Source organism: Microtus pennsylvanicus, chromosome X, assembly GCF_037038515.1.
Source record: "Microtus pennsylvanicus isolate mMicPen1 chromosome X, mMicPen1.hap1, whole genome shotgun sequence".
In the NCBI taxonomy this organism is placed as follows: domain Eukaryota; kingdom Metazoa; phylum Chordata; class Mammalia; order Rodentia; family Cricetidae; genus Microtus; species Microtus pennsylvanicus.
The window spans coordinates 50,067,423-50,094,486 of NC_134601.1; the positions used below are offsets into that span (position 1 = coordinate 50,067,423).

Consider the following 27,064-nt stretch of genomic DNA (forward strand, 5'->3'; position numbering starts at 1 on the left):
GGTCAGGCTTGGGAGGTGCAGAAGAATTCATAGTGGCCTACTTTGACCATTTACCTACCATCTAATGTGAGCTATTTGTTTAAAGGGTATATCTCATTTAAATGTCACAACAAGCCTTGCATGCTTACAGCACTCAAGAGGCTGAGGCAGGAGGATTGCTGAGATTTCAAGAGAAACCTGGGCTAAAGTAAGAACCCTTTTCTTTAGAAAAATGGAGGGGCCTGGAAATATAGCTTAGTTGGTAGAGTACTTGCTTACCATGTGTGAAGCCCTGGGTTCAAGACCCAGCACTGCATACACCGGGTGTGGTGATGCACACCTATAACCCCAGCACTTGGAAGGTAAAGGCAGGATCAGGAGTTCAAGGTCATCTTTGGCTACATAGGGAGTTCAAGACCCGCCTGGGCTATATGAGACCCTGCTTCAGAAAGCCAAAAAGTAACAGTAAAAAATAAAAACCGAACAAAAAATTCAATATAAATAAATCAAAAGACATAAATCTATCTCATAACAATCCTGGTGAGGCATGGTGGCTCAGGCCTGTAACGCCAATAGCCTGGATTACAGACTGACACTCTTACCTCCAAAACCAAACCAAATTCCCCAACAATCTTTTGCAGTGGGAATCACCACAACAAGTTGATACACGAATGATTTTTCATTAAAATGTTAAAATAGTTTAAGAATCTGTGTATCCAGCTCAATGGCTAGGATGCTTGCCTGGCACGTTTGATGCCCTAACTTGAGCTGCAGCACTGTATAAGCTGGGAGCGGTGGCTCATGCCTGTAATCCTGACATTTGAGGGGCTGAAGTGGGACAGTCACTGAGACTTTGAAACTATCCTTGGCTAACATAGCGACTTTCAGGACACTTCAGGCTACAGAGTGAGATTTTTGTCCCTGAACCGAATTAATTCTTTTATTAGCACAGTCTGTGTGAATGTTAAAAACTCAGCATGAAACCAGAAAGCTATGTCATGTAATGCTTGCTGCTACTTTAGACGGTCCCACCTGGATAGGTCCTCGAGATGGTTTTCCTTCATAAAAATACTGCAGGAAGGGCCAGTGAGAAGACCCAGTCGGTAAATGTGAGCTGCCTGAGCCTGGTGACATGTGTTTCATCTCTAGAACCCACAAGAAGGTGGAAAGGAGAGAATTAACCTCACAAAGTTGTTCTTAGACCCCCGTGTGCATACGCTGGCACCCATGCCCATGCCACATCATGGACATACATATACAATAATAACAATTAATTCAAACCCAAGCAGGCCTAGTGGTGCATGCCTCTAATCCCAATAGTCAGGAGGCAGAGGCAGGTGAATCGCCTTGAGTTTGAGGCCAGCCCGGTCTACATAGTGTGTTCCATATATGCACTTGCCCAATATTCTGGTAAGGAGACTGTGAGGCTGGTGACATGTTCAGTGATAGGCCGGCCAAGATGTTGTTTGACAGTTTTAGTGAAGGGCAGATGATAGATAGCATGGAACTCACAGAAGCAATGGTGAAAGAATTGCTGCATAGCGGAAGCCGTGATGAAGAGGGAGAATGGCAGCTTCACCTGGGCCATGGTTCTATGACATACAGAGCATAAATAAATAAATGAGTATCTCCCGCTGGAGGGAGGTGCAGGAGGAGTGGTACCTTTTATTTAGGGCTCGAAAGTGGCAGGGTATATGAAGATGAAGGGATGAAAGAAAAACCATGACCAGTCAAATGAGATGTCTACAAAGAAGAGTGGTCATTAGCTTTCCTCTAAGCAGAGGCCCTTGGCTACCTTGGGGGATAGACATTTGGAGCCATCATTTTGACTCATGGGGAGGAGTCCAGAGCCATCAACAAAGAAGTAGTGGTTGTGCAGATAAAATCAAAGCCATTACTGTGATTAATTTCACTTGGTGGAAATGATGACAATTAGAAAGCGAGGAGTACTTTTAAAAGGCTGAAAAGTAAAAGCGATTACACCCTAGAAAGGGAGCTGTTTTCCATTAGTACGCTACACTTTGGACCTCGGTAATTTAAAGTTGTGTGTGTGCCTGTTAGAGGCAGAACCCAGGACTGAGCTGCATCCCTACCTTTTACGAGGATTTCTTTGGCTTTTAGCTCCCTTCATCCCCCCTCCTTTAAATCTGAGCCTCAGGTGTCCCAGGAAGGCCTTGAAATCCCTGTGTAGCCAAGGATGACTTTGAACTTCTTGTTGGAGGAGGCTGCTTGTTGGTTCCCCGGCTGCGTGGCTAGCTTAGACCCGAAACAATCATACAAGAACTGTATTAATTAAATCACTGCTTGGCCCATTAGCTCTAGCTTCTTATTGGCTAACTCTTACATATTAATTTAACCCATCTCCATTAATCTGTGTATTACCACGTGGCTGTGGCTTATGGGTAAAGTTCCCAGCATCTAGCTCCAGTGGCTCCGTGGCTTCTCTCCTGACTCCCAACTCCTTTCTCCCAACATTTAGCTTAGTTTTCCCTTCTGCCCTGCTATAGGTCCAAAGCAGTTTCTTTATTCATTAATGGTAATCACAACATACAGAGGGAACTCCCACATCAACTTCTGATCCTTCTGCCTCCACTTTTGAAATGCTGAGATACCAAGCCCGCATGACCCAGGACCTAGTACCTGTGAGGCAAGCACTCTAGCAACTGAGGTACATCCTTATCCCTGCTCAGCATGTCTTTGTACGACAACTTTCTGAACTTTCTTGGAAGTTCATTTTATACATGTCTTTGCCTCTTATTTTCCTTTGTGTAAACATGTATGTGCCTGTGTACGTGCAGGTATGAGTGTGTCTGTGGTGTGTGTGTGTGTGTGTGTGTGTGTGTGTGTGTGTGTGTTTGCTGGGAATAAAATCCAGAGCAAGCCTCACACATGCTACGCAAGTTGTTTTTTGTTATTGTTGTTGTTTGTGTTTTTTTGTGTCAAGTTTGCAAGAGTGATCTGGAGAGAAGGAACCTCAGTTGAGAAAAATGCCTCCCTTAGATTGGTCTTCAAGCAAGTCTGTGGGGGCATTTTCATGAATAATGATTGGTGTGGAAGGGCCCATCCTACTGTGGGTATTGCTACCCTTGGACAGCAGGCCTAGATTGTATAAGAAAACAAACTGAGCAATCCATGAGGAGTAAGCTAGTAAGAAACATTCCTCCATGGTCTCTTGTTTAGTTCCAGCCTTAAGTTCCTGCCCTGATTGCCTTTAATGATTGGCTTTAAACTATAAGATGAAATAGACCTTTTCCTCCCCAAGTTGTTTTTGGTCATGGTGTTTATCAAAGCAATAGAAAGCAAAGTAACACAGCAAGTGTTCTACCACTGAACCACATCCACACACTCTTAGACATCTGTTCTTAAAATTTTAAATACGTGACTGGACAGTGGTGTCACACACCTTTAATCCCAGCACTCGGGAGGCAGAGAGGCAGAACTCTGTGTGTTTGAGGCCAGCCTGGTCTACAAGAGCTAGTTCCAGGACAGGCTCCAAAGCTACAGAGAAACCCTGTCTCAAAAACAAAAACAAAACCAAAAAAGTTTAGTTATGTTTTATTTATTTTATGTATATGAATGTTTTGCCTGCATGTGCATTATGTTGCACCATGAGGGCATATGGCCCTCAGAGGTTGGAAGAGGGCATCAGATCCCCTGAACTGGAGTAACAGGTCGTTGTGAGCAAGAGGTGTCCTTAACTGCTGAGACAGATACCTGTCATCCTTAGAGATTCCATCAAGTTTTGTGTTCTTGAGAACCACAGTCTTTCACAGTCTCTCTTGTCTGGGTTTTTTTTTTGAGACAGGGTTTTTCTGTAGCTTTGGAGCCTGTCCTGGAACTAGCTCTTGTAGACCAGGCTGGTCTCAAACTCACAAAGATCTGCTTGCCTCTGCCTCCCGAGTGCTGGGATTAAAGGTGTGCGCCACTACTGCCCGGCTTCTTGTCTGTTTCTGATTCTGCCCATTTGACATTTCTTTTATAACTGCAGTACAGGAAACAATGTAATCAAAAGCCCATAGGGATTTTGAAGTAGTAAGAGTGAACGTGAAACGACTTGTGTTGATTGGCCTTGTTCTTTTTCTGTAGGGTGAAGGATGCCATTGTTGGTGGAAAGTGAAGGGCCAATTCGTCCCTATGAGGTTGTTCTCATCACTAAATGAGATAGCAGATATGAATCAGTTAGCATAGTGCATGGCTGAATACGGCAGAATTTTGACAAAGCATCCCCATGTCTGTTGTGCATGGTGGCACATACCTGTAATCCTGGCACTTGAGAGCCTGAGGCAGGGAGATTGAGAATTTGAGGCCATCCTGAGCTACTGGCATTATACCATTACAGACACCAGAAGCAGACCTTGTGGAGAGTCAAAGTCCTGTTGGGCACAGATATAGTGGAGGCAACTTACGAAGGATGGGCAACGCTCCATAGCTGAGGATGAGCTATGGATGGAGCAGGTGTAGTGGCGTTGGGCATTTTCCAGCAATAAGCGGACAACAGAGAAGCAGAGACTTGGAGAAATAGAAGCTCGTATAAAGCAGCTGCGTTCCATCACATAGATTAAATAGTTTATTTTAAGAGAAGCATGTGTGTTGGCAAAACTATTTTCTAGCCAGGTTGCTTCATTTCCCAAGGTTCTTTCCTGGGTATGTTTTTGAGGATCATCCTTTATGATCCATTACAGAGTCTAGAAGTTTAACTTTGTACGGAGTCTAGGCAGTATAATTAAGAGTTTCTTTCAGGGCTGGAGAGATGGCTCAATAATTAAGAGCACTGGCTCTTCCAGAGGTCCTGAGTTCAATTCCCAGCAATCACATGGTGGCTCACAACCATCTATAGCAGGTTCTGGTGCCCTCTTCTGACATAGAGTTGTACACACAAATAGAACACTCATATCCATTAAATAAATAAATTAAAAAAGAGTTTCTTTCATAAAACATTAAAAGGAAAAGGAAAGAGAGAAATGAGGACAATTGATGGGCAAAGAGAATTAGATGAGGGAATTTAGGATAGTAGAAGGTCTAGTTTTGACTGTGAGTAGAGGCAAGTGCCTAAAGTAAGCACTAGGAAGGTGGAGACAGGGGACCCAGGACAGCCTTGGGTACCTGATGAATTCCAGGCCAATTTGACCTACATCAGGCCCTGTTCCCACCCCAAAAATAGGCAAAAATGGCATATTTGGGGGCTGGAGAGATGGCTCAGCTGTTCTTGCAGAGGACCTCCCTTTGATTCCCGTCACTCACATAATGCCTCAGACCATCTGGAACTTCATTCCACAGGGTCCAGTGTCCTCTTCTGACCTCCATGGGTCTGCATGAGTACACATACATACATGAAGGAGAAATGCTCATAAAGATAAAATAAAAGGGGACATTTTGTGTGTGTGTGTGTGTGTGTGTGTGTGTGAGAGAGAGAGAGAGAGAGAGAGAGAGAGAGAGAGAGAGAGAGAGAGAATATGTTGAGAAGCAAGACAAAGGATAGGGTTTTGTAGGCTAGCCTATGACTGTAAGTAAGAAAGAAGAAAGCTAGGTTTGGTGATTCAGGCCTGTAAACCCAGGTACTCGGGAGGCAGAGGCAGGAAGATTGCAAGTTCAAGGCAAGACTTGGTAACTTCGTGAGAACTGGTCTCAAAATAAAAAGTAAATGAAGTCCTAGACTACAGCTCAGTATTGGAGAGCCTTGCTTAACATGAAGAAGACCCTAGGTTTATTTCCAATTACTAAAGATTGGAGAAGGGAACAAGAGATTGAATGTGGGGTAAATCTGATAAAAGTACATTCTTTGAATATGTGAATGCATCACAATGAAATGCATTATTTGGTATAATTAATAAATGCTAATACAGATGTTGAAAAAATATAATAACTGGGGCTGGCAAAATAGCTCAGTTGAGAAAATCTTTAAAAACCAATAGAAACAAGCAAAAAGATAGCTTAGTGAGTAAAGGCACTTGCTGCCATGTCAGACTACCTGAATTCAATCCCAGGATCTGCTTTGTGCAAGGGGAGGACCAACTCCTGCATGTTGTTCTCTGCCCTCCACATGTGGGCTTTGTCATGCATGCATGCACATATACACAGAAAATAAAGAAAATATGGTAAAGTTTGTATCTATCTCCATGTGTACATAGGTAGATAAATACCTAGAATCCACATATGGAAAAGCTGGAAGTTTAGTTCTAAATATGAGCACTATAAATCTGTAAAGTAAGTATTTATGCATTGTGGCAAGGAAGAAACCTGCTGGGGAAACAAGAATATCTGATTTAAAAAGGAAGAAAAAATAAAAGACTGGAGAGCAGAAAATTCATTGTCCTGGAGGCCATGGTCCATATCCCAGATACAGACTTTTAGAGTGGGTTTAGATTCATTATTATGGAATAGCAAGCAAATTAATAAGGAGAAATACTGGAGGTGCAGGTGACGGCTTTATTCAGAGCCGGGCCCATGCCCCTGGGCAGGTTCAGGATACAGGGAGACACACATGCCAGGGTGGATCCCTGTATTTATCCTACGACCCTAGTCAGGAGTAAGACAAGGACTCCATCAGACCCAATGCAGGCACTATGAGGAGACAGCCTCCCACTCAGGGCTCAATGAATGCTAATCAGACCATTAAGCCAACCTCAGTCCTCCCTGGTTGCTGTCCTCTGGGCTCCCCGCTGTTCTCCAAAGCTCTCAGGTTCAAACAACTTCTGTGGGCCTAGTTTGCCCATGTGTCCCCTACCATCCAAGAATAACCTGCTGTTTCCTCTCTCACACAGTGAGTCAAGGGTCCCCCTTACTTCCTGACTGATAGGAAACCCCTGGCACTCACCCCCAAGTCCTCCAGCACAGGAACACATGGCTCCTCCCCAGCCAGAGGAATGATTAGCTGTGACCTGCACAAGCAACCCCTGAGCTCCCACAGACAGGCGGGAGAGGACACACAGGTCAGCACACTGTTGGGCAAAAGCTGGGGAAGGTCTTAAGAGACAAGAAGGGCTGTGAAATCAGGACTGCTACCAGCAAATGGCTCTGCTAACTCCAGAGAGCAGAGTCAGTGTGAGTTGAATTGGATTAGTTGAGTGGGAGCAGACTTAGCCACCATGAGAGACCTGGAGGGCACTTGAAGTCCTGCTGTTAGTGAGGGTAATTTAGCAGGTTTGAGAGAGCCAGAATGCGCTGGAGGCTGGAGAGAGTCACACTCAGCTACAGCTCAAATGATAGTAATGGCCCTCCAATTCCAGGTCAAGTGATGGCTTCTGAATGTCCAGAGCAATCAGGCCTCTCTCTGCATGCAGGGGCCCAGCATCGTTCTGGGCAGTGGTGGGGAGGTGCCCCATCACAGGGAGACACAGGGTCAACCTTACCAGCTCTCCTGGACCTGGAAAATTGTCGAGGAGACGGGAGCCGGGCTTTGCATTTGACATGTCAGGATAAGCCAAGCATGGTGATACAAGCTTTTAATTTAAGCACTGGGAAGCCTGAAGATCAGTAATTTAAGGCCAGCCTGGGCTACAGTGAGGCCCTGTCTCAAAAAAAAAAAAAAACAGCAACAGAAACAAATCAGGATAGACTGTGCAGAGGGACACTTGGTCTCTTTTTTGGTGACACTGAAAAGCCCGACAGTGTCTGAGTGTCAGAGCAGAGGAAGCTCAGGAGGCTTTATTCTGAGTTCTACTAGGGCTTGCCTTGGGACCTTTGATCCCATGTCCGATTCAGCCGTAGAGGTGGCATGTCTTAAGCCTTCATCTGGCAAGACGAACACTATAAGGGTTTCGTCTCAGCTCCGATTTGGGGCTATAATTTGGTATATTCATAAAGGCCAGAGGCTGTGCTGATACCATTCTGGGAGGTTCTCGACTAGGATCAGTGTGTACCCCACAAGTGTATAGGAAACACCTTAATCTTGGTATAGTTACATACTACAGATTGAGTCTGTATGGGCATGTGGTCATACCTGCAGCCAGTGTCATGTGTTCACTGGGGAGGTGATCATACGCTGGTCTCAGTGAAACTTGTTTACTAATAGAGACATGAGCAGTATCTGAGGGAAGATAGGCTTTCCCCCACTTCTGTTTTTCAAGTAGGGTTTCTAAGTGTAGCAGCCCTAGCTGTCCTGGAACTAGCTCTGTAGACCAGACAGAGATCCACCTGCCCGTCTCCCAAGTGCTGGGATTAAAGGCGTGTACCACCACCACCCGGCTGAGGGAAGGTGTTTGTGTGTCTAGCGAAAGGTTGGCCCCAAAGCCCTGGTCTGTTTAGGAAATGCTTCGTCTGGGTGTGTTTGTGCATCACGTCATTGGAAGTGACGTATCATGATGGCTTTCCTACTAGTGTCTCCTGAGAAATAACAGAGATGAAGAAATGGGCTATGACTATCCCCTGACACAATAAAAAGGGGTTTTCCATCCGATTTTTTCTAGACTTTGATATTCTTGGGACTCATGTTCTTTTTAATGACAGAACTTTTTGTTTTGTTTGAGACACGGTCCACAATGCTACAGGTGCATAGCTGAGGAAGACCTTGCATTCCGTATCCTCCCAATTCCAACTCTAGTCTGCTAGGATTACAGGAATGTGCCGTCATACCAGACTCCTGAATTTCATTTAAAGAAATTAAGAGTGCTTCAGTGTTTATGTTGCTTCTGCCCTGGGACACTAGGTTGGCCTCGTCTGGAGCCTGTGGGATACAGTGCAGGTGGCAGCAAAGGGCGCCCAGCTGAGAAGTCTGCTGTGCAATTGGTTGAGGTGAGGCTGGTAGCGGTTTCCAGGACAACAGATGTAGTGAATTAAACCTTGGGTCTCTACAGCAACCACCCCTTTGTCCTATGCCAGCAGGAACCCTGAGCTGACAGCTGGAGCAACCAGCAATGGCTGAAGACGGATGCTAAAAAGAAATCCCACACAAGCTCAGAATTGAGTATAATAAAGGGTTATTTAGGGGTAGATTCACAAATCACAGTCCTCTGCTCTAATGGGGAACAGCAACCAAATCTTGCAGCCAGAAGAGAGGGCAACCACACACTTTACATCGGCATTTATAGTATGAGGCTACGCCCAAGTAGGTGGGTAACTTAAAGGCTACTGCTGTAGTAATTCCTACAGCACCTCCCCCTTTTGTTTAAATAAGAGAGTTCTAAGCCTAATACAAAATTATATACAATAAAAACAAATATCAGGTATTAGAATTACTATAGCATAAACAATATCAAGCAAGAAACATGTGATAAATGTTTCAATTATCCTATCCTAAAGAGTTTAAGTATTGTAGTATAAATAACTTGACCAAGTCATGAGAGGAAAGTAACTACAACTGTCTAGTCTTCAACCGCATTGAAGACCCAAGAAGGGAAATAATATTACTTGAGTTAGCAGGAAGGGCAATCAAGCAACCTCAGTGGCCTCACATAGACCCATTAAACGAATCCTGAAAAACAAGGTATCTGCATCTGTCTCAGTGGTGGTCAGGGGACCAATGAATGGATTTTAAATTAGCTGGACAGTTCATTTCAACAGATCTATATGATGAAAAGGAAGATTAAGCAATATCAGAGGCTGTAGATGGAGATAACATGAATATTGAAGAATCAAATTGAGGACCAACAACAAGGACCCACAACAAGAACCGACAGCAAAACAAATAACCAAGTGCACAAAAGAAATGTGTTCAGCATTGCAGTCATTTGTCAAATACAAACCTGATTGCAAGTAACGAACTATAGAAATGATCCCTGAAAGTATAGTCTTCAAACCTGGTTTCTCTAATACACTATTTCTTTTTCTCTACAATTTGTGACTTAAGTATCAAAATACATGGCCAGTTATTATCTACTACCAAAAATTAAGTGATAACCGTGGAGATTGATTAGACTGAAAATGCCTGATTACTGCATATATTCTTGTGCTTCATAATTCACCACAGCTACAGTGTAATATCTTTAATCCAAAACTGCTTTATTTTTATAACACGCTGATTAATTTATGTAAGGTATTACATAGCTTTTTTGCTTTCGAGACAAAATGTCATTGGGGGGGAACTAATTTGTCTATTCACTTCCAGATGATGGTAGCTCTTAATAATAAGTTTGTGAGGGGGGTGTTTATTTTTTTTCCTTCTTTTAATCAAATACCCATTGCTACAGCGGAATACATGGATAGGTATTTAGAGTGAAAGATAGTTTTACCTGTTTTCTTTCATTTGATTTGGCTGAGGAGACTAGGAGTTGCCGTTGCATTTTTTTCTGATCCATGACCTCTAAAATTCCTGTTGATTTTCTTTGCGCTTGTAAGGGAAGAACTGAATGTTTCTCAGCCAAACTAGTTTTTCCCACTCCTGCCCAAGTAAACCACCATTTTTTTCTTTTTTTGTCTTTTGTTTTATTTTATTGATATTTATTGAGCTCTACATTTTTCTCTGCTCCCCTCCCCGCTTCAATCCTCCTCCAAGGTCCCCATGCTCCCAATTTACTCAGGAGATCTTGTCTTTTTCTACTTTCTACTTCCCATATAGATTAAATCTATGTAAGTATCTCTTAGTGTCTACATTGTTGTCTAAGTTCTCTGGGATTGTGGTTTGTAGGCTGGCTTTCTTTGCTTTATGTTTAAAAACCACCTATGAGTGAGTACATGTGATAATTGTCTTTCTGTGCCTGGGTTACCTCACTCAAAATAATGTTTTCTAGCTCATACATTTTCCTGCAAAATTCAAGCTGTTGTTATTTTTTTCTGCTGTGTAGTACTTCATTGTGTTAATGTACTACATTTTTCTTATCCATTCTTCATTCAAGGGGCATTTAGGTTGTTTCCAGGTTCTGGCTATGACAAACAATGCTGCTATGAACATAGTTGAGCACATGTCCTTGTGGCACGATTGAGCATCCTTTGGATATATACCTAAAAGTGGTATTACTGGGTCTTGAGGAAGGTTTTTTCCTAATTTTCTGAGAAATCACCACACTGACATCCAAAAGGGTTGTACCAGCTTGCATTCCCATCAGCAATGCAGAAGTGTTCCCCTTTCCCCACAACCTCTCCAGCATAAGTTGTCATCAGTGTTTTTGATCTTGGCCATTCTTACAGGTATAAGATGGAATCTCAGAGTTGTTTTGATTTGCATTTCTCTGATGACTAAGGATGTTCAGCATTTTCTTAAATGTCTTTCAGCCATTTTAGATTCCTCTGTTGAGAGTTCTCTGTTTAGGTCTGTACTCCACTTTTTTTTAATTGGATTATGTGATCTTTTGGTGTCCAATTTCTTGAGTTCTTTGTATATTTTGGAGATCAGACCTCTGTCTGATGTGGGGTTAGTGAAGATCTTTTCCCATTCTGTAGGCTGTCGGTAAAGCACCATTGCTAAAGTGGCACTAGACAGACTTGAGATGAGTTTCCTAGTGTCACGTGCTAGCTCGGCATTCCCTTTACACACCTGTCTTGATCTGCTTTTGTTTCCCACTGCCTCTGCCTATACACATACAGTTGTATTATAGGATGTCAAAGTCTGTTGGACACGAGGAACTCTTTTCTTGCATCTTCTATCATTTGTTGCATTAATGAAATCCCCACTTTGAAACCTGCTAGTCCTCCTACTACAAGAAAGAGGCAGAACAGCTAAACAGCCTGATCTCTGTCTGTGCTCCTCTGATTAACAGCTTGGTCAATACATGGCTAATATTAGTTCATTTGACCTAAGTAGACCTTAGAAAACAATTAACTGAGGGCTTTGTTTGCATGGTGAGAGAATTGTATGTAACCAGATATATGAGTGTTCCTGAATATACAGACAGAATTTCGCCTCAATATTTTTAAATGGAGAAATTCTAGGTAGCCCCTGCTTTACGGGACTATGATAATGCACACCATGACAAATGAACTTGATTCCTCTAACATGGAGGGAATTATTTGGACCCTCCCCTGAAATGTGGTGTAGCTCCTGTGTGCCTTGGTTTAGTAATGTTTTTCTTTGTAGTTACTTATTTGTATTGCAAGTTTTTGGTGGTACCAAATGAGCCTGCTATGTGACAGACTTTTTAAGTAACATATACCTATATGAAATAGCTTTTATTGACAGATTATCTTCCACTTTAAATATATGGAACTATCATGATGTCAATATTTTTACGAAGTGGGGAGAGTCCAAAAACAAAAGGAAGAAAGGAAGGAAGGGGCCAGCAGTCAGCTCATCAGGTAAAGGTGCTTGCCGCCAAACCTGAAGGCCTGGATTTGCTACCTGGGACCCGTATGGTGGAAGGAAAGACTCCTGTAGTTTGTCCTCTCGCCTCCACATTTGAACTATGGCACTTTTTATAATTCCCCCAAATAAATGGACAAATGTTAAAAACCAAATAAACTATAGGGTTGGTGATATGGCTCAGTTGGTAGATTGTCTAGCATGCGTGAAGCCCTAGATTGATCACAACACTAAATAAACCAGGCCTGGTGGCTCAAATACCTATAATCCCATCACACAGGACGGGAAGGCAGGAGGATCAGGAATTCGAGGTCATCATGGCTACCCAGTAATTCAGTGCAAGCCAGGCCACATGACATCCTGCCTTAACAAAGCAAAATGCCACAAACCCAAGCAAACAAAACGAAAAGAAAAATAAATACAGCAAGCCCCAGCTGAAAGTTCCTTCTCTATGTCTTGGCTATAGAGACATATGGCGATGGATTTCCTAACTCCAGCGGTAACTACACCCTGGAATTGGACTTCATATTTCTTATACATGCTGGAACTCTTAGCTAGCCTTCCCTTTCTTTTTCTTTTCAGAATTTCATCATCCAGCAAGGACAAGAAATACTAGTTTCACAAGTTCATATAACCTCCCCAGTCATTTTCCTTGCACCTCTGATGAGGTGTACTTTGAACCTGCTTGTTTGGAGTCTAGTGTCTTTGTTCTTGATGATTTTAATCTTTTCAAGAGTGTGGTTGCCAGCAAGCGGGTGGGGGAGTACTGAACAGAACTGGAGTCAGGACTAAGTTATGTCAGCCACAAATGAGTGCTCCTCAGGCCTGGGAGATGAATCAGCAGGTTAGGGCACTTCCCATCAAGACTAAAGACCTCAGATCAATCTCCAGGCCCCACATGGTGAAAGGAAAGAACCTACTCCTTCAGGTGGACCTCTGACCTCCACACTCAATGGTGTGCCTGCATGCACGCACGCGCCCTCACACACACACACACACACACACACACACACACACACACACACCCCGTAATTTTTAATAAGTACTTATGAGTGTCATCAAGTTTGACGCTTGGGGCCAAAGCAAATATAGCAGAGTCTCTTGTCCAAATCATATTCCAAAGTACATGCTGAGCTGGGGCTGGTTAGCAGAAGAAAACATCTCAGGCAAAGGGGTGAAGAATGAAGGAGACTGGAAGTTGAGCCGTAAAGCGATGGCAAGATCAGAGCATGATCTTCAGTAGACGCCATGGAATCAGTTAAGGAGTAGTGACAAGGGAAGGAGTAGTGACAAGGGAAGGAGTAGTGACATGGGAAAGTCCAGGGTCAGATTGTGAAGCCAGCTGTGGTAGCACAGGCCTGGAAGGAATTCCAGCACTTGGGAGGCTGAGGCGAGAGTTTCCAGGTATTTGAAATCAACCTGGATTGCACAGTGAGTGCCAGGCCAACCTGGGCTGTTTAGCAAGGTTCTGTATACAAACAAACTGGGACAGGTTGAGGTAAAGAGCCGTGCTGATGTGAAAAGGAAAGAACGTCAGGGACTTGGGGCATGTCCTTTATTGATTTGTTCCTCTAGATTCATCTCCCTCTGAAGGGCCCCATAGCCTCTGGCTGTCACACTGGCTTGGCCTTAGGAGAGGCCTGGCAAGCATTTGCGGAGAATTGTCCCTGGATGAGTTTTTCTGGGCTAGTTGGTGGGTTGTTTCCCATGGGAGACTAAGCTCCTCCTGTCTGGTAGTTCATTTCAGAGAATACTTACTGTTCCCCTAATTCAGGTAGAAGGCCCTTTCTTCCTTTGCTGTGTCAGGCAGAAGGGTATCCACAGCCCATTCCTTTGTTAGCTTCTGCTCTGCAATATTGGCTGTGGCTTCTCCGCATCCTGCCTAGATGTTGTAAAAGGTTGCTTCATAAGATGCTTCTTTCAAAAATCTTGAGGTGGGTGTGGTGACACAGCCCTTTAATCCCAACACTTGGGAGGCAGAGGTAGGCAGATCTCTGTGGGATCAAGGTTAATGTGGTGTAGAACATTCCAGGTCTACAGAGTGAGACCTTGTCTCAATAACACAATATAAAAAGAAAGGAGTATTGGGGTAGTGGGGAAGAGGTGGGAAATTGGAATTGGATCTGGGAGGAGTTAGGGGGAATAGCTGGGGCTGAATATGATCAAACTATAGTATATGAAGTTTTGAATTAATAAATATTACATTAAGGAAGTCTCATCTTGAAAACATGACTAAGTAGCAGAGAACGCGCTTAACACGTTGGCAAGGCTTTGGGTTTAATCTTCAGTACTAAAAGAGAGAGCAAGGGGAAAAATAAAGATATTTAGGAGTATCAAGTCCTCAATTTAGGAATATATATTCTTCTTCAAATGCTCAAATTTTTAAAATAATATTTGAGACAAGTCTCATTTATTCTAGGCTAGCTTCAAACTCTATGTACCTGAGGATAACCTTGAACTTCTGATCCTTCCTGCTTCTATCTCTCAGATCGTGGGGTTATAGGTATACGGTACTAGGGATGGAACCCAAGGCTTCCTGCACATTAGGCTAACACTGCCAACCGAGTTTCAACCCCAGCCTGACATACTGAGTCCTGCAAAGGCAATCTCTGATGTGCTTACTTGTGTAATGTCTGCTTCCCCTACTAAACTCCACGAGAAAAGAGACTTGTTTGTTTTATCTACTTGTTTGTTCATTTAAGGAGGGTCCCACTCTGTCGTCCATGCTGGGCTTGAAGCCATTGTGTGTTCCAGGCTGGCCTAGAGCTCATGCAATCTCCCAATGAGGAGGAAGGCCCCAGCCTCCCAAGTGTTGACATTACAGATGGGATTGTATCTGTGGTATTCAGTGCACTGTCCATGGGGATAAGGATAGCATCTCTAAACACAGCTTACAAACATTTCTCTTTGTTTAGTTTGCAGTGCTGGAGAGGCAACCCAGGGTTTTGTGTGTGCTAGGCAAATGTACCTCTGCCTCCAAGAAAACTTTTAACAATTTGTATGAGTGAAAGCCAGGCCTGAGACTGTATGCCTATACAGTGCTTGGTAGGTAGGGCCTGCAGGGTGAGACTCTAAGCCTGGGCTACATGAGACCCTGCCTTAAGAAAATAAGAGATTAATATATGAGTGAATTAGAGTGAGGCCACTGAATTGAAAACCGAAAAGAATAATGAGTGGATAAAAAAAAGTTAAAAGCAGCAGTAAGAGCAATTAACCATGATGGATGCGCGGTGAGTCACAGCCTTCATTAGCTACAGATTTAATGAGACACACTTGTTTGGACATCTTTCTCAGAAGATCCTGTGACCTCTCCGTGCCTCATAATCATATCTTCTTGTGAAGGTGGGGTGGGAATGTTCATGCCTATTTCAGGGTGTCTGCTCGGGTATCGAGATAGCAGGAGATGGTCCATTTCAACACAGCCGATGCAGAGTTGTTTGAACCTGAGGAAAGCCTACACACGTTCAGAGCTGAGAAATCCAGAACGCATACTTCACAGGGGTGTGCCAGCAGTGTCCACCAAAGGCTAAAGGGAAGAGGCAGGACTCTCAGGCAGCCTGGAGATGCTTTAGGTGGGAACACCAGCAGAGGTTTTAACTTACTTGAACCCTTATCTCCCACATTACCCAGGGACTAACCCTTTTCAGCCCATTCTCTTTCTGTGAAGTATTCACCTTTTCAGTGTGTTTGGCCAATTTGCACATGTTCGTACTGTACCTTGTTTGCCTCCTGTCCCGTGAAGAGCTCTCCCACCCCCAGGCTCTGGCATGATGATGAAGACACAAGTCTCTATGTGATTGCTCATAGACTAGTGGAGTCACAGTTTCAGTATATTAATGATACATGCTTTAATGAAGACATTATTGTTTGGTTTGTTTTTCTAAAGATTTTTATGTGTGTATTTGCCTGCATATATGCATGTTCACCATGTGCGTGCCTGGTTTTGGCATCAGCACTAAAAAAATAGCAGTGTTTGTAAGTACTGTTTAAAGCATGTCCCGATCCTCATAAACAGAGCCGCGAATACAACACATAACCATGCCTGTAATCTCAACATTTGGAAGACTAGGGCTGGAAGATGACAGTGAACTCCAGGCCAGCCTGGGCCATACAATGACTTCAAGGCCTGCATAGGCTGCCGAGGAAGACCCTTCTCAAATCAGCAAACAAAACAGGCAAATCTCTATTTTCGTGGAGTTTCCTGGGGGAAGCAGACATTACCCGAGACCAGAAGAGGGCATCGATCCCCTGGGAGTGGAGTTAAATATAGTTGTGAGCTTCCATGTGGTTGCTGCGAACTGAATCCAGCCTCTGAAAGAGCAACTAGTGCTCTTAACCACTGAGCCATCTTTCTGTCTTGTAGCTTGGTTTCTTTACCTTTCATTTAGGGAGAAATCATTTTTAGGCAGGTTCTTACTCTGCAGCCCAAACTTACCTCAAACTCATGCGAGGTCCTCTTGCCTTGGCCTTCCAAGTGCTGTAATTATAGGTGTGAGTCACTCCACTAGACTTTGAAGAGAATCTTAAATTTTCAGGAAGAGAACTAGAATAAAACTAGTATAAAGGATACCCATATACCAATTACCCAGGCTCACTTCCTGTTAATTCTTTACCCGAGGTGTTTTCATCATTTTTTGTGGTCGTTCTCTTTTTCATTTAAAATCAAACTCTGTGTGTGTGTGTGTGTGTGTGTACGCGCACACACACATGAGCACCCACGTGTGCATGTGTGCACATGTACCTATGCCCATGCATGCATTTGAAGGTCAAAGAACAACTTTTAAGAGTTGGTTCTTATCTTCTTTTTTTTTTTTTTTTATTTTCGAGACAGGTTTCTCTGTAGCTTTTGGTTCCTGTCCTGGAACTAGCTCTTCTAGACCAGGCTGGCCTCGAACTCACAGAGATCCGCCTGCCTCTGCCTCCCAAGTGCTGGGATTAAAGGCGTGCGCCACCACCGCCTGGCGGTTCTTATCTTTTATTGCACTTGGGTTGTCAGACCTGGTGATTAATGTCTCTACTCACTGCTCCATCTTTTTTAATCTGTCTGTCTGTCTGTCTGTGTACCTTCTCTCAACTGTTGCAATGTAATATATATCCTGGCCCTTCCTCCAAGATTATTTCCATTCTTGTTTCCTAAAGAATATGGAAAGCCAGATGTACTGATGCCTCTAATTCCAGCAATTGGGACACTAAGACAAGACGCTTGTTACGAACTAATAAGCAAGCCTGGAATATATAATTAGCTATACTCTGTAGCCAAGGCCTGGCTATAGAGTGAGACCATATCTCAAAAAAGAAATAAATAAAAAAATACAGTGCTGCCAGGCATGGCAGCACACACCTTTAATTCTAGCACTTGGGAGGCAGAGGCAGGCAGATTTCTCAGTGAAGGGCAGTCTGGTCTATGCAGAGAATTCTAGGCTAGCCAGGACTACGTAATGGGACCCTGTCTAAGCAAAACAAAACAAACAGCTCCCCCACAAAACAGTGGTCCTCTTTTATCCAAGCATAGGCCAGTGAACTTCAATAATTTACATTGTTTCACTTATATTTAAGCTAATGTATTATCTTATATTCCAGTCTTAGCAGTCGATCTGCTAACGTCCTTTATACTGTTTCCCTCCTCCAGGACAGAATGAAGCCAGGTAGTCTGTACTTAGAATACTGTAGTAATATGAGTGGCGGGGCTGCGTCCCCGGCACCCTGGCCGCCCACATAGCTAGCTCTAGCTTATGCCCCGAAATAATTACACGGACACTGTATTCTTTTAAACACTGCTTGGCCCATTTCTATCTAGCCTCTTCTAGGCTAATTCTCACATATTAATTTAGCCCATCTCTAATCATCTGTGTTGCACCCCAAGGTGCGCTTACTGGGAAGATTCTAGCCTACGTCCATCCTGGGTCGGAGCTGAATCGCCTCTGTCTGGGAGAGCGGAGCATGGCATCTCTGTCTGAGGCGTCTGCTCCCGAGAGGAGAGCTGTCGAGTCTCCGAGCTCACTTCCTCTTCCTCCCAGCATTCTGTTCTGTTTACTCCACCCACCTATGTTCTAAGCTATGAGCCCAAGCAGTTTATTACTTAGCCAATGAAATCAACAGATTGCTATATGACACTCCCACATCAGAATACATTCAGCTTTGTATTGAAGAGATCAATTTCTGTAGAACACTAAACAATCATTGTACAGGCCTGTTAGACAGTTTTACACTCATAAGAAAACAACATAATTTTGCTTTGCTGTTAAAAAAACTAAACAGTATTTTTCATAATGTGTATATGTGTCTGCCCATGTGGGGTTATGTGCATATGAGTACAGGTGCCTGAGAGGGTCAGAAGAGAGCATCTGCACCTCTGGAGTTGGAATTATAGATGGTTGTGAGCCACTGTGGATGCTGGGAACGAAACCCAGGTCCTCTGAAAGAACAGTTAGCATTTTTAACCATTTGAGTCAGAGTTTCACTTTGTAGTTCAGATGAGCCGAGAACTCACTTTAAGGCCCCAGCTTGGGCTATTTCTGCCTCAGACTGTCAAGCACCATACTATTCCTTATTGACAAATTTTGAGTAATTTTTTAAAAACCTCCACAAAGAAACATGCTTAAACATTTGCTTATTTTTAAGTATAGAAGTGAATGTGTGTCTGATGCCAGCAGGGGCTAGGAGAAGGTGTTGGATCCCCTGGAACAGGAGTTTTAGAGCCACTGAAGGTTTTTGGGTCACCCGATGTGGGTGCTGAGAACTGAAGCCGGGTCCTCTGGCAGAACAGCAGGTGCTCTCAACCCCGGAACCGTCTCTCCAACTACCAGGAACGTGTGTATCTTGTAGAAATCTCACATTGCGGATGTCGAGAGAGTACTCTCTCCCACATTATCAAACTGCAGCTGGAAGCCATATTCATCACTTTTTGTCATCAACTGCTTTCTCCACAGGGTCCAACCGCGTGTGTCTGAGGCCAGGCAGGGAAATCAATACCCATGAAAAATAGTTACTATCCTCTCCCCAGATGCTCATTGAAACCTCATTTATGCAGGGGCCTTGTGCAATTTGTTACTGACACCATATTAGTTTTGAGTTGCCTGTCTCTCCAAGTCACGAGACATGCCCAGGCATGGTTGAATTGCAACCATGGGACCAATGAACACAAACAGGAGGCACACAGTCCTCATCTTCTTAGATGACTACTTTCTTTCCAAGAGCTCATTTAGCTATCTAGGCTAGATTATAGTGCCATCTAACTGGTTTTGGAACAAGGCAGAGCCATCACCAAGTCCAAAATCAGCATCCAGTATTGATACTGCCCTACTAAAAAGGCAATGGCATCTTGATTTGTCTCTGGTTCAGATAAGATTTTTTATTCCTATGAAGTCTGAAACAGAGTACTTAAGCTCCCTGGGTACAATCTAGTTAGACAAGTAGGAGCAGACAGTGCCATCCTGTTTATTTAGGGTCTGGTGGGTTTAGCAAAACCTATTTGCCTTGTCTTACTTTCCCATCAAATGTCCTGGAACTGTATAAGAAACATCAGTGACTCTTGCATTTGCCCTTCCTTCCTTCCTTCCTTCCTTCCTTCCTCCTTCCTTCCTTCTCCCTCCCTCCCTCCCTCCCTCCCTCCCTCCCTCCCTCCCTCCCTGTCTCTCTCCCTCCTTCTCTCCCTCTCTCCTTCTTTCTTTCCTTCCTTCTTTTCTTTTTATTTTCAAGACAGATTTTTCTCTATGTAACAGCCTTGGCTGTCCTAGAACTTGCATTGTAGACCAGGCTGGCCTCAAACTTAGAAATCCACCTGCCTTTGCCTCTTCTGTGCTGGGATTAAAGGCATGCACCACCACTGTCCTGCTCTTGCATCTTTCATTAGGGTTTGTATTTGCCTATTTTTAGGGCCCCAATCCCTGCATTATTTGAGGAGTTGGAGACACCCCCCCCCCGCCCAGACTCACTGTAAATGGCATTGCCTGACCCCAGTTTTATGGCCCCTCCTTGCCCTGCTTGTATAAGGCAGGGTCCTGGCAGGAAGCAGATGGCTCATTCAAAGGGTTGATGTGAGGGGAGTTGAATGCAGATGTAGGCAGGGAGAAAGGAATCGCTACAGGTTCATAATGGCTTCCAGGTGATAACAGCAGAAAGTCATTACTAGCTTTATTAATCGGGGTTCTCTAAACGAATAGAACTTAAAGGATGAGTATATATTAATAGGGATTTATTAAAGTGGCTTACAGGCTGTGGTCAGGCTAGTGCAATGGTATCTCTCAAAGGAAAGGCCAAGAATCCGGTAGTTCATTCGGCAAGGCTGATGTCTCAGCTGGTCTTCAGGCTATGTTGGAATCCCAAAGAAAGTTGGTTCTAACACCAGAGAAGGGATGACTCAGCAGCAGGACAGATGAACTTGCCAGTGAAAGTGAGGGCAAGCAGGCGAGAAGCCAAAAGCTTCTTTCTTCCATATCCTTGTATATGGGCTGCTACCAGAAGGCCAACCCAGATTTAGGCTGAATTCCTCACTGATGTGCTCACCTGCTTGGGTTTTAGGCACTTCCAGCTGTAGTCAGGTTGACAGCCAAGATTAGCCAGCCCTCACCTTGAAAGGAGAGAAAGAGACATCATTAAAAGTTGGCGAGAAGGGAAGCTGTGGAAAGGGAATGCCCAGTGGCCATTGTAGCCATTGGGACATCATGCTGTCCTTTCGCCGTGACATGGTCATTGTTGCTTTGAAGTAAGAGCTTCTGCGTTTACCCACGGGACTCCCTCACAAGGTTTGGCCCACATACATTTCCTTGTGAAGGGGAGGAAGCTCATGTGACAGCCCTTGAGGCCCCACCCCTCCCAAAGGAGCAATACCCAGTTAACAGTTGTTGGGACGAGGAGACATTTCCTTTGGTGGCAGAATTGCCTGCCATTAATTGCCCATGCTCCTGTGGGTAACCACTTACTCTCTTGTAAGTAGCCTGGTTCAATTAAACTTATTGTGTTAAGATCAGACTATGCCCTATTGTAAGCGACTCCAGTATTGAATAAAACAGTGTTTTTTGCAGGCTAGGCGTTGCTATAGGAGACACCATTTTACAAGCAGATTTCGACTCCATTCTGAGGAAGAAAGAAGACTGCACACACTGGGTGGACCCAGAAATTGCACCATCTGTCAGGCACCACCCACCCAACACAGACTGATAAGGGACTTATTACTGGGAACAGAGAGGGAACCACCCTCTACATTTATTGGGGAGGCTTGAAACTGCGGGGGCACATGGACATATTAAAATCTTATCAGGGAAGCCAAGCCTAGGACCTTATCAAGGAACGGGTGGAACTCTTTCACCTGCACTCCGTAAAGGGATGGACACCGGCACTGGGATGGCACGGTCCTACACTGATGTATCATCCGATACCCGGTGTGTACTGATGACCACTCTATGTGGCTTGTTTGTACGGCAGGTGATGGAAGCCACTCTACTGTCTTCCCACGTGTTTGCCTGTCTGGACTTGGACAGGACCCGTTTCCTGCTCTGAACCTGCCGAGGCCTTTTTCCCTTCAATTCTAAAGCCTCCCTCAAGGCTGACAGCAGCAGCAGTTTCCACCCGCAGCCCCTCCCCCCTCTCCTCCGCCAGCACTAGTCTGATTCATTAGCTTTCCAATGCAGACCTTTTCCAACCCACTTCTGCCTCCTCTTGAGCACTGGTGCTTCATCTTTTCATTCCCATTGCTCTAACTATTCGTTGTGTAACACACACGTTCACAGGCACAGGCACAGGCACAGAGCTAGATGAATTTACTGGGTTCTGTGATGAGTGTTAATATTAGTAAATACAACTGGAATAAAAGAACCTGCATTCTCCTCTGCCAAGCTACCAAGGTAGGCAGATTTTATGACAAATTGCTGTCGTTATAACCTCTCCACCTTGCGAATTTATTTGTATTTAATACATTCTGGCATTGTGGAAAGGCACAAGTTTGTATGTTTCTGGCATACTGTGTTCACAACACATTGACTCACCGAGCGGAATTGTTTATCTGCTCTGTCACCGGCACCCTATTTGGGGTGACTAGATGTTAGTTCATGTCTTCCCAGGAAAGGATAATGTCACACATGGCTGGGCATAAAGAGAACAGCAACTGGTAAGTCCTCAGGTTGCTCTTTCTCTGCACTCAGTTGGATGTCACGGCATGTTGCCTACTACAGGCCAAAGCCAAGTGGAAGCCAGTGATCAAGAGAGCTCATGGGATACAGACTGTGGCAAGGTCAGCTTCCAGGGCACAGGGCAAGGGAGAGAGAGGCAGAGAATGGAATGGGAAGACCCCTAAAAGTATGCAGCACTTCCTTGTCATGAGTTTGGGATTTGTAGTTCTGTCCTTCTTGTCAGATCCGCACGGGCCAAGTGAGGGAGGAAGGGCTCTTCAGAGCTGCTGGCAGGACTCAGAGGTGAATGCTAAGGTCCAAGTTGTTCTTGAGACAGGTCTCACTGTGTTGCTCTGGCTGTCCTGGAACTTATTATGTAAGCTAGGCTGGACTCAACCTCATGGATTCAAGGCATGAACTACCACAACTGGCAAGAGCCTCGTTTTTATCCAGTATGTTGTGAAATGTGGGATAAAGGACATATGTACTCAAGATGACAACATAGAGATTACGAGAAAGCCACGTGTGGATGTCTGTGATCTGGACACCCAGGAAGGAGAGTCAGGAGGATCACTGCAAGAGACAGGCAATAGAACTGCCAAAGGAGATTGAGGGAAAGGGAACGGAGAGGAAGAAGAGCCTTGTAGCTTCATTTCTGTTGTTTTTGACAAAAAAAAAAGCAGCTTAGGGAAAGGGGATTTATTTGGCTTACAAGTTCAAGTTAAGGTCCATCGTATTAGAGAAGTCAAAGCCAAAGTCAAGCTGCTAGTCAGACCACATCCACGGTCAAGAGAAAAGAGGGAAAGAGTAATGCATCCTTGCACGGCTACTTGCTTCTGCTCAGCTAACTTTCTCTACGTCTATGGCTTGGGGGCCTAGCTCATGAAATGGTGCCACTCACCCACATTTAGGGTTCATCTTCTCACTTCAGTTAACACCTAAGACAATCTCCAACATACACTTCCACAGGCCAACCTGATCTAGGCAAGTCCTGAATTGAGGCTTTATTCTCAGGTCATTCTAGGTTGTGTCAAGTTGGCATTTAAAGCTAACCAGTATAGCCAGGCTACATGGCACACACCTGTAATCCCAGCACTTGGATGACAGAGGCAGGTAGATCTCATGGTTGGATACTAGTCTGGTCTACATAGAGAGTTCCAGGCCAGCTATAGCTACATAGGGAGATCCTGTCTCAAAAAGGTTTTTTTTTTTTTTTGTGATTGGAATTGAGAATGAACAGAAAGGCAATAATGGAGAAGGATCAAAAATATGCACTTTGGAATTGGGCTGACCTTAGGCCTTTCTTGCTACTAGATGTCAAATTACAGTTGTTTTAATACTGTGCTGGTGTAGCTTAGTCTTACAATTCGCCTTCTTCTACAAATGGATGGATAACGGACACACTTTCCTACTTGAAGGTACCAAATGGAGTCAGATTGCTAAGGGAGACATGAAGGCTCCAACATGGCAGTGATTACAAAGGTCATTACAGGAGAAAAAGGCAATAGAGCAAGAACATCAAAAGCCCAGCACAGACAAAGGCTGTGGCCCAGCAAGGCTCTAAAGAGACCAGAGGGAGCTCCAGTTGTCCCATGAGAGGACTTTCTGTCTGTAACCCAAAACCACAAATGTTTAACTCCAGAAGCTGGGGTGGGGGTGGGGAGGCACGGCAAGGGACTTATGGCAACAAAGCCAGGTTCGAGTTATTAATCTACTAATGAGCTTGAATACTCTCATCCAAAATACCTAACTAAATCTTATAATTTGGCAAACATAAGAAACTTCAATTTAAAACTGGCCAAAGCATCTGAAAAGTCATTTCTCTAAAGAAGATGAAATGAGTATTAAAGACATGAAGAGATACTTGTTAGTCATTAATGTAAATCAGAGCCACAAGACAGCACTGCAAAGTCACTGGGAACACACACACACACACACACACACACACACACACACACACAGAGAGAGAGAGAGAGAGAGAGAGAGAGAGAGAGAGAGAGAGAGAGAGAGAGAGAGAGAGAACAGCACATAGCAAAGGATGCCTGCATAATTGCAGCAGTGGCTACTATCCTGAGTTTAAGGTCAGGCTGGGCTACATGGCAAGACTACATCTCAAAAAGAAAATCAACAGGATGACAACAATAAAAATCAAAAGAGGGAGACAAAAATAAGGACTGAGAAAGAAAAATATAATGGGGAGTGAATGTGATCAAATACGTGGTATGCATGTGTGAAAATGTCGTAATGAAACCCATTATTACATATAACTGATATATGCTAATATTTTCGAATGCTGGCAAGGATGAAGAACAAAGGGACCCTAGCTGATAAAGTTATATAATGGCACAGTAACTTTGGAGAAGTTATTTGGTCATTCTTCAAAACACTAGTGTTCCCATATAACAAAGTAATTTCATTCTTAGGTATATGCCCAAGTAAAGACATATATGTGTGTGTATGCATATACATATATATGTATATCTGTCTTCATAGAAGTATTATCCTAAGAAGTGGCAACAAATGGTGAATGAATAAACAAAATGTGGTATAATCAAAAATGGATTACTATTTAGCCATAAAAATAATACTGATATATGCTAAAACATGGATAAATCTTGAAAGCGTTATTCCCTGTTGTGCTAGTTAGATCTGGAGGCTGTTTATTTTTTGTTTTTTTGAGACAGGGTTTCTCTGTGTAACAGCTCTGGTTGTCCTGGAACATGCTTTGTTGACCAGGCTGGCCTCGAACTCACAGAAATTCACCTGTCTCTGGTTCCTGAGTGCTGGGATGAAAGGCATGTGTCACCACGCGCGGCTGTGCTAGTTAGCTTTAAATGTCAGCTTATAACCTAGAATCATCTGGGAGAGAGCCTCATTAAAAAATTGTCTAGATTAGGTCCACATCTATGGAGAAGAGTCTTGTTTGTTAATTGATGTGGGAGGAGCCAGCCATTGTGAGTGGCCTCATTCCCTGGCCAGGGATCCAGAATGGTATAAGAATAAGAAAAACATGCTGAGTAGTGAGAGCAAGCAGGAAGCATGGGTGCAGTTCTCTGTGTTTTTGACTGTGGATGTGATGACTAGCTGCCCAAATTCCTGCCTTGACTCCCCCCCCTATGATGAATTGACACCTGGAATTGTAAGTCGACTAAGCCCTTTCTTCCTCTGTGTTGGTTTTGGTCAGGGTATTTGTCTTAGTACTTTATTGATCATGGCAATTCCTATAAAGGAAAACATTTAACTGGGGCTGGCTTACAGTTGAGAGGTTTAGTCCATTATCATCATGGTGGGAAGCTCGGCAGCACACAGGCAGACATGGTGTTGGAGAGGTAGTTGAGAGTTCTACATTTGGATACACAGGCAGCAGAATGAGGAGGCTATTGGGACTGGCTTGAGCTTCTGAAACCTCAGGCCCCCAGTGACACACTTCCTCCATCAAGGCCACACCTACTCCAACAACGCTACATCTTCAATGATGCCTCTCTCTATGAGTCTGTAGGGGCCGTATTCATTCAAACTACCACAGTGTTTTATCGCAGTAACAGAAACAAAACAGGGTATATGTGAAAGGAGTCAATTCCTTAAGGCACCATATTATATAGTTCACTAATATGAAATGTATCTAACAGTAAAATACAGAGAGAAAAAGAGTAAATCAAAAGTTACCAGGGGATGATGGGAGAATTGAGAGATTCAAGGCTTCTTTTGGTGGTAATGAAAATATTCTGAAATTAGATAGTGATGATGACCACACAACATCCTGAATACATTAAAAAAAAAAACAAACTGAAATGGGCCTCCAAGTGGTGGGACGCTTGGTTAATGAGCACATGACTGTGGGGTTCATCCTCAACAACCGACCAAATAAAAAAGAACTGAATCTTCAAATAGAGAAATGTGCAGTGTGAACTACTTACAATTAAAATGAAGTAAGAGCAGTGATGATGATCTTCAAACTCTTCTGAAATGACTTCCTTGAAGACTAAAAACCTTCTATTTCCTCCTTTGATTTGGACAGGGGTCCTGGAAGAACCTTGAGAAAGTTCTCTGGCGAATTTCAAGATTGTTGGCTACTTCCTTATATGCAGCCTGCATGTAAACAAAGGTTGCTTCCAACAGGTTACTACAAACAGTATTTCACAGCATGCCCAGAAGGTAGTGTCCATGTCAGAGCTGACACTAAGTTCCCTAGGGTGCATCCTCCCAGAAGAGGTCCCCAGCCACTCCACCTCTAGGCAGAACTGGATAAGGATTCATGGTCTGAAGGGCACACTGCTGGGCTATCACTCAGAGTAAGGCCCCTTGAGCTTCCTCTGCTCTGATGCTGTCAGGCTTTCCAATATCACCTAAACGGGAACAAAATAGCCCTCTGTGCACACTCTGTCCTGATTTGTTTTTGTTGCTGGAGTTTTCTTTTCTCTTTTTGAGACAGGACCTCTTGATAGTCCAGGCTGGTCTTAAATTACTGATCTTCAGGCTTCCCAGTGCTTAAATTAAAAGCTTGTATCACCATGCTTGGCTTATCCTGACATGTCAAATGCAAAACCTGGCTCCCATCTCCTAGACAATTCTCCAGGTTCAGGAGAGCTGGTAAGGCTGGCCCTGTGTCTCCCTGTGATGGGGCACCTCCCCACCACTGCCCGGAATGATGCTGGGCCCCTGCATGCAGAGAGAGGCCTGATTGCTCTGGACATTCAGAAGCCATCACTTGACCTGGAATTGGAGGGCCATTACTATCATTTGAGCTGTAGCTGAGAGTGACTCTCTCCGGCCTCCAGCGCATCCTGGCTCTCTCAAACCTGCTAAATTA

General features: G+C 44.0%; 1 long non-coding RNA gene and 1 pseudogene across 3 annotated transcripts in view; one reads left to right on the forward strand and one right to left on the reverse strand.

Annotated features, from left to right (window-relative positions):
• Nucleotides 1-27,064, forward strand: part of LOC142841762 (uncharacterized) — a 160,241-nt gene that overhangs the window by 34,002 nt on the left and 99,175 nt on the right. The window lies entirely within an intron of this gene.
• LOC142841931 (small nucleolar RNA U3) lies at nucleotides 9,614-9,708 on the reverse strand (annotated as a pseudogene).